This window comes from Patagioenas fasciata, chromosome 1 (assembly GCF_037038585.1).
Source record: "Patagioenas fasciata isolate bPatFas1 chromosome 1, bPatFas1.hap1, whole genome shotgun sequence".
Lineage (NCBI taxonomy): Eukaryota > Metazoa > Chordata > Aves > Columbiformes > Columbidae > Patagioenas > Patagioenas fasciata.
This window is the reverse complement of record NC_092520.1, coordinates 99658193-99673896: the sequence shown is the minus strand read 5'-3', so window position 1 is coordinate 99673896 and position 15704 is coordinate 99658193. Positions and strand designations below refer to the sequence as shown.

Below are 15704 nucleotides of genomic sequence, written 5' to 3'. Positions count from 1 at the left end.
AGGGCTTCCTGCCCGCCTCCGGCCGCAAGCGGGCAGCCAGGGCCCATCTGCCTCCCCTTCACCCGGTTTTGTCCTCCCGCCCTCTCGCACGGCGACCCGAGAGCTTAACGGTGCAGCCTGCCACCGCTTATCGGCCGCCACCGCCAGGCCCAAGGGGACGCGCCGGCGTAACTGCCCCAGTTGCCGGCCCGGCGAGGCCCAACGCAGCGGCAGCGGAGGGGAAGGCCTGGCCCAGAAGGCAGCGGCTGCGTGACGTCATTATCCGGGCCCTCCGCGCGGTTCGCCCGGAGGGTCACAATGGAACCCGCTCGAGCCCAACCGACGTGAAACGGTCGCGCGCGCGCACACATACACACGCCACCGTCGTCCTCCCCCCCGCCTTCCTCGCGCGCGCTCCCCTTCGCACACACGGGGGTGGGGGCAGGCGGGCCGCGGCCCGGGCCTCGCCGCTGCGGCGTGAGTGACAGCCCGGGGAGACGGGGGCGGGGAGCGCGTCACGCCGTTGGGGTGGCGGAGCCGCTGCCGCGCTAGGTCCGGGCCTGCGGTGCGGAAGGCTCTGCCGGGGCCGCCATCTTGCCCAGGGCCTGGCCAGACGGAGGTGCGCCGCCGCCGTCGGGAGCGCGAGCAGCCGCCGCCGCGTCTCGCCTCGCTCCCTCCCCCCACCCCCCGCCCTCCCCTGCCCCCACACGCACGGAGCCGTCAGCGCGGAGCGCTCCAGCCGCCCGGGCCGGCCCCTCCGCTGCCACCTTCCTTCCTGCTCGCCTGCCTGCCCCCGCGCACAGCGGCCGCTGCCGCCCAGCCGAGCCCCAGGCCCCGGCGAGAGGCGCGGGGTGCGTGTGCGCCCCCTCCCCCGCGTGCGCCCGGTCCCCGGACGGGGCGGAGCGGAGCGCGCAGGCCCCGACCAAGCCCCAGCCAGAGCCGAAGCCCAGGGCCGCCGGGCAGGAGCTGGTGACGCAGGAAAAACGCCCCAGCGGTGCCGCCGGCGCCGGAGAGAGCGGAGCAGCCAGGTCCGAAATCTGAAGCGCGGGCAACGGCGACAACTTCGCCTTCTTCCCTCCCGTCGCAGTACACGGAGCCTGCCCGGGGGGTCCCGTGGAAGCGGAGCCGCCCCCTCAGTCAGCCGGCTGCACGTCCGGGATCGCGGGGCCTGGCATGAGACTCTGCCCTGCTGGCTGCCTGGGATGAGGCAGTCTCCGGCCCTCTTCCTTCGGCAGCATCCAGGAGGACACCGGGCCGTCGCAGCAGCAGCCGCGGGACAAGGGGAAGCCGTGCGGGGGTGAGTGGCGGAGCGCTGTGCCCGGGCGGGGCCGGAGCCGAGGCCGGGGCCGGGACGCGGCGAGGCGCAGCGGCTGCGCGGGGGCAGCTGTTCTGTGCTGCAGCCGGTGGCCGCCGTCGTGCAGAGCGGAGGGGAGGCGCTCCCCGGGGATGGGGCTCCCCGGGTCGGGGTGTGGGACAGCGGGGTGCGGCGGGGAGGAGGGGGCGAGCCGGGCCCCGCGGGGTGGCGAGCGGGGGTGGGGATAACGGGCGGCGGGTGGCGGCAGCGCCTCCCTCGCAGCCCCCGGCGTGTGGCCCTGCATCGCTGGTGTTTTGGAGGGCAAGGGAAAATGGCTGACGGCTCCTCATCCTCTCCCCGGCTGCCGGGGAGTGGAAGTGCTCCGCGCCTCTCGAGGGGCTCTGCCAGCCGCCGGCCGGCCTCTCCCGTCGTTCCCCCCGGTGCCGCCGAGCGAAGAGGGCCCGGTGGCTCCCTGCAGCGCTGCACCCAGCTTTGCCTCCCCTGGTTCTCTCTTCCCTTCGCACCGAACGCCATTACTGAGGTGGAGTGGTTGGAGACGTGTAGGCCCGGGCGACGCCTGGAAATAAGGCCCTGCCGAGGCGCTTTGCCGACAGTCTCAATGAAAACCACCAGCACCAGCTCCTTCACGCCCGCTGTAAACATTATTAACGCGTAGGCCACTCCTCTAGTCTCGGCTTCCAGCAGCCCTGTTTCGATGCACAAAAAGCATTCGTGGCTTTTCTCATATTCTTCCTTCAGTTCGCCCTGCTGCTTATTCTCAAAGTTGTGTCTTGGGGCTCGTCTGTTGCCATTTGTTTTAGGCAGTATAACCCTCTCCCCTTGTCCAAGGTGTGTGTTAGGGGTAGTTGCATGCAGTTTGACCACTGATATTCTCTGTTGTCCTCAAGAAAACCAAGGGTTTCACCAGTTGGATGGGTTATTGGGGTTTTTTGTGTGTTGGTAATCACGTTATTTAACGTGTGCTGTCCCATCTTGTGCGGTATTGTATACCGAGAGAATAGCCTTTGAAAAAATCTATTTTATTCTTAAGTGATTTTGTTTTCATCGAAGCATCCAAAAGTGTTCATTTTCAGGTTGCTCTCTCAGAAATATTTTGGAATGTGCAATAATACACAACACAGGAGTGTATAGGAAAAAGTTATTTCACAAAATAATTGTTCTTATTAAAGGTTCAAGGGACTCCCAGGCTCATTGTAGACATATTGTGTCTATCTCAGCTGTCTTCATGTTGTCTGTACAACTTGATTTATATTCACAGTTCTGCAATTATATTCATATCCCTGGAAGCCTGTATCATCCTGAAGACCCTCTGAAGTCATAGGCTCAAAGCTAGCAGAAGGCCCACTTTTGGTGACCTAGTTGCAGAACTAGGACCTGTATTTTTAAAAAGTTGTCGAATTTAATATGCAACGTTAAGTATACTAGTGGCAGCACTTGTTACGACAGACTGGGTAACCTGTGTTTTCCAGGTTCTCAAATGCCTGACAAATGGATGTTAAAATTGTTAAAGTTTAGGAAGAGACTGATAGGTGTTTGGAGGATTGACCTTTATTATGGAATTGAAATAGTGTCTTTAGTAAGAGATCTGTAGGGTTGACTGAAATATGCAGGCAGCTAACTTTTTTCTTCATCTTTTAAGGTTTTACTTTGAGAAATTGGCAGGACTCACCACCATAAACATTCCTGATCAAGTAACATATTTATTTCAGCAAAATCTAAGTCGTACAAAAGGGTGTTGGATTTTTTGTTTTTTGCTTGCTTGTAGGTTTAGTGTTGTTTGTTTTTTTTTTTTAATAATGCTTTTGATTCTTTGAGTTTAAGTAATGTTGATGCTTTGAACTAACAGAATGTAGTAGGAAATATCAAGAATTCTGGGGAAGCATATAAAATACATGTATTGAATATTCTGTTGCAATACACTGGACAATAGTGATGTTTAATGGTAGCTTTGAATGAAAAACAATCATAAAGCTGCAGTGGAAGAAACTCAAGTATCAGCATTGTGGCGGGGAGGAAGCTAGCTAAAAATAAATGAAAAATGAATATAAGATTGTATCATAGCATATTTTTAACTTTTTCCTTGTTCTCTAGTATATTTTATACTTTTGTATAGGTTTTCGTAATGTTATTTCTTTTGGCTACCCTCTTAGTCTTTCCAGGCTGCAACTGCTTCATGTCTTGCAGAATTTGCCCTTGTGGTGATGCTTCTGCCAATTGAATTGACAGGAAGACTACATCTGGAGGTGGTAATCAATAAGGGTGGTGGTAGCAAAACTGTTTACTCTTTCTCTATCTGTGGAACACTGTCACCCTTACATAAACATTTTATTTCCCACATTGTGGTGCATTTGTACTCGGAAGTAGAGCAGTGCAGCTACTCTCTGTTCTAAATGCACACTTTTAGGTTTATACATTTTATTAATATTCTGGAATTTTTACAGGTGAGACTGAGGATAAACAAAAATAGTGTATTAGTGTGTATTGACAAAATTAAGTAGGCTTCTAAGAAAGCAAAGGTACCTGCAATACCTTTTTTTTCGCAGAAAATGTTCCAAGACATGTTGCATTTAATATAGAAATTAATTTAGGACTTTCCAACATAATACAGCTTTTGGTAAAATAGGTAGGAATTCAGTTATTTATTAGTTGAACAAATTGCTTTAAAGTAATTTAATATTATGTTCCTATCAACTGTGTATTGAAAATATATTAAGTTCAGAACTTATTGCAGGTATTTGAATGGCAGGTACTTTTGTGTTACACAGTACTCTGAGTGTTTGCATGTATATATATGTTATTTCTTTTCTCAGAAATATTGTTTTCTGTAGGTATATTTTGAAAACATGCTGAGCAGGATAGCCTCATTTGTGAAGTAAATAAATCAAAGGTGTTCCTTGCTGTTTTTCACTCGAAGTGCATCTTTTTTGGTTGTTTTAAAAAACAGATTGCCCCCCAGCTCCAAAAACGATTACACTTACTTTAATTCTTCTTCTTGTAACCACAGATATTGTTTAATTAAATCAGTAGTCTTGCTTATCCAGTGCTGGCAGAGACCAGTGTGAAGTGGTTGTCTGAAGACGTAAGAAACTTTACTGGGTTTTCTGTTCACTTGAAAAGCTGTGTATGTGAAGGCTTTTGTGTCCTTTAGCAAGTTGTTTCCTGGATGCCAGCATTAGTGTTAATGTGAACATGTTGACATGGTTTCTCCTGTTCAGGAATCTTAAGTTTGTCTTATAACATGGATGTATCCTCTCTTGAAACTCTGTGTAGCTGCATCCAGTTTCTATTATCCATATCACTCTTGTTTAAAATCTGAGTTCAAAATTTAAAGCTGTACTTAAAGGTATGTTTTGGGAATATAGCTTGATAATACATGTGTTCTGTTGTAGTACCATGCCTTTTGCAAAGCTAGCAATGCTGTGTGGTGTTGCTGTAGACTTGTCTTACATCATCCACAATGTTTGTGGTATATAAACACATAACTTTTTTTTTTTTTAACATATCTGAACTTTGTTATGCATAATGTCTCCCTGACACAAACCTGAAGAAAATTAAAAATTAAGCTACACCGCTATACCTGCACCTTACCATCAGTGTAGAACATTCACCACAATCTTTATTTTGCTCCATTTTTCTTAAGAAGTTCTTATTCTGCAGTATCCAGTAGTGATGAATGTCAGTTGCTTAGCTGTCTTGCCAAGCAATGTGTTATGTTTAGGAGGAGTGGTTTGGTAAACCTTTGTATTGCAGAATGGTAGTTAAAAGAAACAGTCTTTCCATAACAGGGGCAAGGGATGGAAAGAAGGTCTTTCATAAGCATATGCTTGCATGCAGTAAGACTTGAATTTCTCTACTTGAGAAGTTTGAGCTGCTTTGGATTCATGTGTTAGAAAAATGCGGTGACATTTTCCGCATATTAAATCCAGGTTTTGTTTTCTTATTAATGTAGGAACATCTTAAATTTCTCACAGTTATAATGAATTACAGCTTTGTAATGAGTTGAGGTATCATTTTGAAACAGTTACGTTGTGTTGGTTGTCTCTGTTACACTAAAGGCTATAGCATGACTTGGGAATATGGTTAACAAAAGTTCCTTCTGCACAGAACCTTGTTTTGACTTGAGATTTTCTTCTTTAGAGTCTTGAATAGATAATGGAAAAAAGCTGTTCTGTCATGACTTTACACCCTCAAAATGTCAACTATTGCATTTCTGAGACATTGCAGTGTCTTCTTGAGCCCATTGTGTGCTTTGAGCGCTTTCTATAGATCTGGTTTAGTAAAATAATTTAAAATACTGAGTGTTGATAATGTTACAGGAGAGCTGTTAATAACTTTCCTCACAAGAGGAGAGGAGGAAAGTAAGGTTGATCTTAAGGTAGCCAATTGTGACTTAGTGTGAAATCTTTTTGCTGCTTTTTTTTTTTCCCCCTCTTCCTCTGAGGGAGCGTAACAGCACGCCTGGTTCCTTTTGCATTTTCTGTTGTGAATTTTCTGATATTTGCTTTGTTTCATAAGAAGCCATTAGTTTATTCATTTTATTTGAGAGCTGAATTCAGTCTGCTTGATATGAAAGCCTTTTGGTTGCCAGCTGTTGATGTGTTCAAATAAAAAATAAAATGCTGGGAAAAAAACCCATTTTGATACATCTGTGTTAACAGGCTTGCTTTCTAAAAGAAACATTACTGATGTATGGTTTTCTCAAAAGATTTGTTAGTATTAACTGTGAGAGTGATTACTTGCTTTTGGTTAACGTCTTTTTGTTAGTACACCTCCAAAAGAGATTCATGGCATGTAAATTTAAATCTAGTAATGTTTTGAATTTGAATAATGTTTTAGTGGAACACGCTGCCCAGGGAAGTGGTGGAGTCACTGTCCCTGGAGGTGTTTAAAAGACATATAGATGAGGCTCTTAGGGACGTGGTTCTGTGTTAGATTTAGGTTATGATTGGACTCAATCTTGAGGGTCTCTTCCATTTAAAATGATCCTACAATTCTATGAGTGCTAGTATTTTCTAGTTTTTCATCAAGTTAGAATGAAGTCTGCTTTAGAAGTAATGGATCGCTATCAGGAACATTATTGTGGTCAACGTCTATTTGTAGCATACTTGGTCTGCTTGCAAAAACAGCATGTAACCCTGTTTTGTGATTTAGTTTTCTTTACACAGTGTAATTGCCAACAGAAAAATTTTATTTTCTTGCATGTAGATCTTTGCATGGACATCTTAGCAAATCATACTGTTTGGTAGTTAGAATTTAGCCATGAATTTATTCATGGGGGAAATTCCACATTGCATCATTTCTTAAGGATTTACATCTCTGAATGGAGAATTCTTGCAGAAGAAACCTCTTTTCCAAATATTAAAGAATTTCAGGCCTACCTTTTTATTAAGCTTTCATGTAAAGTACCGAAAACTCGAGTAATAAAAAATTGTCCTTAGAAGAGCCTTTGTTTAAGACAAGTAATGCTATTTTTGTAATAGCTAAATGGCAACATGGAATGACACGGAAATGTACCTGATAAATTCCATAGTCTTCAATCCTTAAAGCACTTCATTGCTGCTTAACCTTTTGTCTAGCTTCAGTAAGACTAGGTGTGGGAGGAGGAAAAGGTGGTGGTTTGCATTAGGGTCCCCTGAAATGGTGAAAAAAGAAAAAGGATGTTATTTAGAAATATGTTCAGTAAAGAAAAAAACAGTAGTGACATGTACTAGGTAGGGTCCCCTCTGTTACTAGACAGGCTTTTTTGGTTGGAGGGAGTGTCCTCGCCAGCACTGTGGTGTGGGGTAGTGGCGACAGGTCTGTATTGACAGCGGGTGGAACTTCAGTTTTCTTGTCCAGGAATGAAAATTGACAGTGAGGTGAAGAAAAGCCTCTTACTTTTCCAACATGAGAAAGAACATTGTTGTCAAAATATACTGGCATCTTAGAAAATGAGCCTTGCATCTTATGGTGTTTAATTTTTTCTACTGTCTTAGCAGTGGAGTACTTCAATGTGTTTTTGTGTAAGTTTCAATGGAACAAGCCCATGAATTTGAAAGTTAAATGAGAAAGATGGATCTGCTTTGCTTAATTTTTAGGCAAGTAGGTTGGTGAAAGACCAAAATTATGATTAACTAAAAGCTTAAACTGTATCTTACACTACATTTTATATTAGACTTTGTATATTTCTAATTTAGAAATAAGATGTTAATTGTTTGGTGATTTATGACATGTCCTTTTAATGCTTTTTCCTGAATCATTTGCCTGTGAGGATTTCAATTGTTTTTTTTTTTTTTTTAACTGTGACATAAATTATCTGGAGCTTGGAAGTGAAAACTCCAGGTACTTCTTTCTGCAGTTTCAGGTTCCACTTTTGCATAGCCCTTCATTTGCGTTGACCTGTCTTCCAGACAGGGGTTTATTAATCACAGTGGGACCTTAAAATCCCAGGTGCTTTTCCTTGCTGCTTATAATTGTGTGTGTATGTGTATACACTCACGTGTGGGTCTGTGCATACAGACATGCAATGGGACTTTTTTTAAGGTGATATATTGACTTTTCCCCTGGGTGAGGTAGTAATGTCAGATTTCTTAAGTACTTTATAGTTCCCTTGCTGTCTTGGACTTTCTTTATGATAGTTCTGATGATTAGATAGGAGAATAACCTCCAGATTGCCTGAAAATTCTTACTGTTCTTATTCTTGTAGCAGTTTAGCCAGATTGCTGTGGTTGACAGTTTGTAATGTGTCCAGTGAAGATGTAGCTCAAAACATGGATTCCCCTTATGGCATTTGAGAAGCCATTAATTTCTTTCCATTTCCTTCCATGTGTTAAGACTGGGAAAACAGATTTTATTTATTTTTTTTTTTTTTTTTTACATTTACATAAAATGTAAAGCTTTGAAATGAAATAAAAAGCTTCATTTTCATCAGTGTCAATGGATGCAGCAAGATTAGCATAGTGATAGTGTGAAACCTTGCTATAAGTTAATTTGTCTACAGCCATGGAAAAAAGCCAAAACACTTGATCTATATCAGCCTCTGGTTAGCAGGTATATGACTGAAGTTTTTCACTTATCTGCACCATCCGAAGATTTTTGACCAGACAAAGAAGAGCTTGGTGATGCATCCTGTCATGAATTCTCCTTTTTCTTCGTATCACTTTCCTGATAATGGAATGAATATTTAGAACCAGTAGCAAGTTCTGGATGTGATGCCTGGAGGCAGCTGGATGAGGATAGTCAATAACCGACATGATGTTAGTTTTGTTTTGTTACTGGCAAGTAGATAGCAAAATGAGAGTTTGGAGATTCAAATGGACTGTGTTGATTGATCCTTAGTTGGTACTTCAGAAGATCATTTTTTTCTGAAATTGAAACTGTACTCAATACTTTATGTGCTGTTTGTCTATATGCTTTATATATACTTAGATGTGAATATCACACAGGAAGACTGAGATGTTGTAGAAGTTGTATACATTATCTAGACCACCAGCAAGTAACTTACAGTTGAGAGCAAAGAATCAAAATCTCTCCTGTGAGAGCTGCTTCACCCTTTTTAGTACGTATTTACAGTATACTACACCTTAAATACAGTTTGAGGGATTTTCAGTATTGATGAGCCGCTGTGGTTCTTTATGGGTCTGAAAATATGATATATAGTAGTGTTTCACACTTAAAATAAAGACTAACCCTTTAGTTCTACTTCCGTTTATTCCAACAGCAAGATTTTGCTTTAAATGTAAGTTTATAGTTGTATGTCATTTAACTGCTAAGTAACAGTTGTCCATCAGAATTCTGTATTCCATATCTGTTTAACACTATCAGCTTCTCTAGTATATTTGACAAATTTATTTTCTCAGAACTTCTGTGCCAAAAATGGGGGGAGTGGGGAGGGAAAAAGCCTTAATGACTATGTTGACATTTAAACAGTTCAGCTGTAATGGTTTTTACATCTATAAGAATTATGAAGACATTTTGGGGTTACATTTCTGAAGACTGATACAATAGGTATAAAAAACTTGGCTGCTTTCACAAGCTGTTTGTTTTCTCTTAAGATACTTTAAGATATTTTCTCTTAATAAGAAATGAGGATTTTTTTTTGGTTTAAATTTTTGTAGTTTAGTCCTACTTGTCTGCTTTAAAGAAATGTTGTGGTGAGATTTTATCGATCTGATAAAATCAGGGTCTGTGCATTTACCTTTTTTCTTTTCCTTCCTGAATATCTTCTGTTTAATTAATTCTGTACTTTCTTGTGCTCTTTTTCCTTGAAAGTGTTATTTATGAATTCAGAGTGGCTCTCTTCCTTCAGACTTTTTTTTTTTTTCTTTCCCTTGCTCTCATATGTCTGGGTAGCTCATGCTTCTGGGTCACTAATATTTTGTTTCACCAGAATTGCTGAGATTAGATGTATACTTTGAATAGACTTCCTTGCTTGGAATACAGTGTCTTCTTTACGGACAACAGCTTGTCACAGGGTGTGCATAGTCAGGTTTGTGGTTTTTTTGTGTTTTGTTTTGTGTTTGTTTTTTTTTTTTTTTATTTCTTCGCTCAATCTGTGAATATGAGGTTGATGTTTGAGGTACCTTACTTTTGCTGAAATGCTTGGTAAGTGCAAGTGAAAAACATTTGGTTCCTTCCCACCCCAATTTAAAACATAAATTGAATTTGCATAGGAATGTTACTTTTTTTCCCAGCTACAGTATGTATTATTTCATCAGGACTTGATATTTGTAGTACTTCAGAGTAGATTCCTCAGCAGACCTAAAAGCTTTATTTTTTTTTTAATTAATTTTTCAGTTGAATTATCAGGTGGCTCAGTGAAGTTGCTTATAAATTGTGTGCAGTCAAAAAGAGATGATGCAAAGAACCTTGGAAGAGATGCACAAGTCATGATCTATTTAAGTATTTTACCATTTAAGGGGGATATTTTCACTTGAACCAGAGGTAATTTAAGAAGATTCCTTTAAGTTCACATAAAGGTGGAAAATGGGGGAGCGTGAGAATTAAACTTTTAATTAAACCTGTATTGTGTCGTGTTCCCCCCCGCAATAGTGAACTCTTCCTCCCTTTGGATCTTTCACTCATTCAGTTTGGAAGATGGATTGAATTGGATTGTCATTCAGTATTTTCTCTTTGGAACTCATTCTGTAAATGCATATGTTTCATCAGTCTAAATTCCACACAGAGTAGAATTATTACTCAGTTAATAAATTTGATAGGTGCTTTTCACTCTCAGCCTGTACGTTTGCCAGACATTAATGTATTCTTTCTTGCATCACTCTGTAAATTAAAAGATTTGTGTTATCTTTTGGTTTATTGGTGAATAATTGAGGCACAGAGGCTGTAAACTTCAAAAGTACCTCCTGTCGTAACTTTTCAGCAGATTTTTCTTAGATGTTCAGGTTTTACAGACAAAGTTTATGTTGGCTTAAGTTGCTGTTGTGCTCCCATGCTCTTCCTCAGTTTTTCATTTGTCTCAGTACCCAGAAAAATGATAGGAGGATGAAGGGGCTAACCTCAAAAATCTATGATTTTTCTAGCAACATATGTGAGTGACACACATAACATAATTAACTTCTCAGGTGTTCTGTATAGCTGCCTTAAAACCCAGAGATTTCCCTTTGGCTTCTACAGTTCTGTTTTCTTCTCTTGTAAAATACCATTTAACTTCTGCAACAAGTAACATATGGACAATTTTTCTTTCTGATACTTCAGTTGATTACTGTCTACCCATGGGACTTAGTTTGATGAAAACTAACTTTAGTTTGATGGAAATTAAATTTCAGTGGAAACTAGATTACTCTGAAAAACCCAAATTATTTAGGAGAAAAATGACAAATCAAGCCTTTGGTAAATCTAGAGAGCAGGCTCTGTGTCACACAGACACAAAATTTTGTTATATGAAAATTTCCTAAAAAGTAGTAAGATATTGACTGTCACAGTGGATACAGCTATTGTACTCAGTTACTGATGCTCTGTCATCTCTCATTCCAGTTTTTGTGGCCTGAATTTCCAGATAATATTTGAATCATGCAGTCTTGTTTACAGTTTCATAACTCTGGCCTTTTTTTTGTCAGCAGAAATATTTTTTGCCAGCTTCTGTGTTTTACCTCATCTACATTACCCGCTGTAGCTTTGTCACTGATTTATGTACTTGTGGTCAGATTATTCACATTCTTACTGCTAAGTTAATTTTCCCGACTCACTGTGATCGGTTAAGCATTCCGCTGGCTTTATCATAATTTCCAGGGCAAAGACAGTTTTTTGCTTTCACCTTGTTAGACTTCTCACACCTAGCCTGATTTGCTCTGGCTGCTTAATGTTTCTTTTATGACTGAACTTGTGCTGTTCATGAACTGACATTCCTGAAATTTATCCTATACTGAAGAGCTTTCTCTGCCTGGGTGTTCTTGTGATATGCATTACACTTGAGAAAAAATGTGGTCTTTTTGACTCTCCTGTGTTGTCAAGACTAATTTCTGCTCTAATATGTGAACCTTGGTTAATAACATAGCTCATATGTGCTAACTGTAATTATCCATATTTTGTTTCCTTCCTTCCCCCTCCTGCCCTCTCCTTTCAGGGTGTATTTGATGATGGATTTGCACTGGTGCTAAAAGAGTTGGTTCTCTCTATGGTTATGTATTCTTCCTGTTCCTCATGCCATTGTTAGTGCTCACATGGTGTGTGATGCAGCTGAAAGCTAAAATGATTTTTATTCCCTTCCCCCAGTTACCTTTCAACCAGATTGACTTCTTAATCTGGCTGAGTATGTGGTGACGCAAGGGCTAATACTAGTGTTGAGAAGGTGGCTGGGATGGAAGTGAGCAAGGTGGTACTTCTCGTGACAGTGGAGACTTACCTGATTTCAGACAGACTGTGAAGCTGTACCTTCATCTAAGGCTTGTCCACGTGCAGAAATACAATGAAACTTCTGTTTTAAAATTTGTCAGGGTATGATACTCCTACTGGGGAATAAGATTGCTGTTTCTTACCAAGGTTCCAACAATGGAAGCAGAAAAGATCCATATACGCACTGTGGTGACAAAACTACCATATGAGAATTCTGACACTGTCACTTTGTGGTAGCTTAAGCACTGCCCCTAAAATGAACGTTTACAACTTTTGTCTTCTCCCTCTTGGCCTGTTGGTGGATTCAGCTGAAAACTGCTACCTTTATTTTGTGTACTAAAGGGAGGTGCTCTTTAGCAAGGGGGTTTATGGGATTTAGCAGTTAACCATTTTCAGTGCAGGGAGATCAGTAGTAATGCGTTGGTTTGGTTTTTGTTCTGTTTTGTTTTGTTTTCTTGGTGAGGTTTTTTTTTTGTTTTAATGACACTGGTTTTCAGACAGAGCTGCAACAGAGTTTTAAAACCCATGCTCAGTCTTTAGGATGTGGTAGTAATTGATCATTATCTCCTGCATTTCTCAATAAAGAAGGCTATGACATACTTTTTGATAGGTTTTATAGATACAAGACTATTAAGTTTCTGGGACAGTAGAGTCACTTTCTGGTTTTGTGAGGGAGTGAGTATAGTGGAAATAAGTCTCCCGTTTCCAACCCTGCTTTGTTCTTAGTATACTTTCTAGGGGCTTCCTCACTTGTTCTTATCTAATTTCCTCTGTCTATTTACTTTTTTTTGCGTGTATATCAGACTACGGCCTTCATCGTGCTGGCAAGAAGGAGCATTAAGACAGAGAACAGAACTTCTGTTTGTGTTGCCACTTCTTGTTTCCCTGTAGAGAGGCCAGGATTTTTAAGGTGGATTATTATACGAGTTCTCTGGAGCAAATAGATCGTTTTCAGTGATTTCTTGAGCATTCAGTCTGCTTAGGCAGATGGCTTGTATAAGTTCAGTTGCAACGGAGCACATATAAGGCAGTCTTAAAAAAAAGCTATCAGCTTGTAATACCTCTGGTGAGCTTGTGCAAGCTTCACTTTTCAGAGTGAGTATCTTCTAACTGAAATGGTTGTAAGGCAACAGGAAATGGCAAAATGTTTATTTGCAGGTAGCTAGCATGGAACTGTACAAAAGTCTCCAGGCTGAGTTAGGCAGTATGTATGTTGAAAACTAGCTGGAAGATTGGCAAAGTTTGTTAAGCAGCTATGAAGAAACTTATTAAAACATTACTTTCAATGCTGATAGCACTTTCTTCTATATTTGAGACATTTTAAATTATGCTCGATGATGATGGTAGTGCCTGAGTTACTGTGGTTGATTTGTGCTTATCTAGCATTACATGAAAAGCAGAGTTTAAGAAAAAAAAAAGTGAAATTAAAACTAGTACAGTAACGGGAATACTTAGATTATTTGAATTTAAAGCATTGCAAAATATCTAGGTATTTCACAAAGTTAATTTATTTCATGATGCAAGAATGTAAAATGCTTCCAACTTAATATCTGATTTAGATGCTGTACCGTGCTTCAATTATTTGCAGTTAACCAAACAATAATTTTATACTTTGAGGGAAAATTTCTGTAATGTGTTGATAATGTCACTGGATGGTAGGGATATAGATTAATAATGCTACTTATTAGTTCATGAAAGAATTTTTTTTTAGTGTAATGTTTAACATAGTGTAGGAATGCCCTTAAATTCTCCATGGAGAAAACATAAAGGGAGTCCTAAGGGGCTAGCCTGATTTTTGCAGGCTAACTTTAAATTTCACTTTTCTAACAGAAGATTTATATTAATACTGTAATTGTGGTAGTGGCATTGGGTACTGCACACTATGATGATACATCAGGTGCTGTGTATAAGCATGATTTAACAAAGAATAGTGCACAAGAAAAATGTAGAAATAACATTGTAGTAATATCCATAATTCATTGGCTGAATGGCTTTAGACAACATTTCAAATATTTATAGTACTGATTTTCATAAAGTCTTAAGTGCAGTATACTATAAATAATTGTATGTCTTAAAGCCAGAAGTGGAACAAAACTAGAAAGGTGCTATTATGCTTCCCTTGAAATACTTGGAAAAGAATGAAGGTAACAAAAGCCATTCAGCAACTACCAGTACCCTGGTAGAATGTATGAGTCGCATCAGAAATCACAGAAGCCATGATGTATTTATGTATCTCTGGGGGAAGCCCAGACTAAGGATGCCATTGAATATGAGAAAATAGGGTTTGGGCATTTGTATGGTTCGGCAGGATCTTCAAAGGATGGAACATTGAAGTGTTACTTCCTTTTTTGCTCTATTTCCTGGGAAGAATTCAAGTTGTAAATAGTGTTAAATTGCTCTAGTATAGCAGATCAAAGGGAGTGTTTTGATTTAAATTTCTTTCATTAAGATTTTAGATTGTCTGTAGTTAATGTTATGTTATCCTTGGACAGTTGGACTAGATAGTATGTCCTTTCCAGCTGAAAAGTAAGTATATTCTTAAGGATTTTATTCTGTTCCTCACAGGAGGAGGCAGGTGCTTCATAGTTGTAGCTTCATCAACCAGTCTACAAAATTGCACTAACATAGTCTGAGTTTTCTTTGTGTGCCCTGCAGCAAAAGAACATGACTTCCAAGGAGGTTTCGAAGGTCAGCTGAGCTAGAGGGTAAAGATTCTTAGCAATTATTAAGAAAAATTATTAACAACTCCCCAAAAGAAGTAAGATATTTGTGGATAATTTTCAGAATTTACAAAACTCATGTTCATCTCTAGTTAACCTTAGGACCTGATTTAGAGAGAAATTATAGAATCTAATGCAACCTAAAATAAAAATAAAAACTTCCTGTGTAAGTTGCGGAACTAAAGTTCTGGATATGTATTCAAGGTTTAACTGTCACCCTGACAATCTCAGATACAAAACCGAAAGCTTTTACAGAGTCGAAAGTCCGAAGGATTTGATTGTGAAAGAAGGAAGAAACGTCCATTCTTAAAGATGGAATTGAAGTAGCTTCTGAAGTGGTTAAGAAACTGGAGTTTACAGTTTGGAGGAAAAATCTGCATAGGTGCATCAGCATTTCTTTATTTTTGTTAACCCGAATGTGAATATTGCAGCCTTCTTATGGCAAATCTGAAGAAAATGTCAAAAAAGAACCAAGAAACAAGCAAACCCCCCACATTTGCTGTGAAATTATGTAATGCCCAAACACAAACAAAATCAAGTAGGCTTAAGCTACTGTGGAGTATTTAATTGGTGACATTCATCTCCCAAAGACAAAACAAAAGTGAAACTGGTAGCTTTTTACAAACAGAACTGTCAGCCTTGTTTTAATTTGCTTTAGTACTTTAAAAATTGATACTGCTTAAGACAAAACCGTAAATGTAATAGACCATTTTCTTGTGTTAGTGGAGTTGTGTGAAAGGTTACCTGTCAAGAAAATCAGATTTGATTTGTTTGTTTTAACATCACCTTATAGAAGCTAGTATACTTCTTGGGTTGTATGAATTTACTTTCAAGAAGACTAGACTTTGGTAAAAATGGTG

At 40.5% G+C, this 15704-nt stretch overlaps 1 protein-coding gene across 2 annotated transcripts in view; it reads left to right on the top strand.

Moving 5' to 3' along the window:
• The first annotated feature begins 1139 nt into the window (after positions 1-1139).
• USP9X (ubiquitin specific peptidase 9 X-linked) overlaps positions 1140-15704 on the top strand; it is a 103590-nt gene continuing 89025 nt past the window's right edge. For both annotated transcript variants that reach the window (XM_065860178.2, XM_065860169.2), the window contains exon 1: positions 1140-1276. The gene's annotated coding sequence lies outside the window, so the exon portion shown is untranslated. The remainder of the gene's footprint in view (positions 1277-15704) is intronic.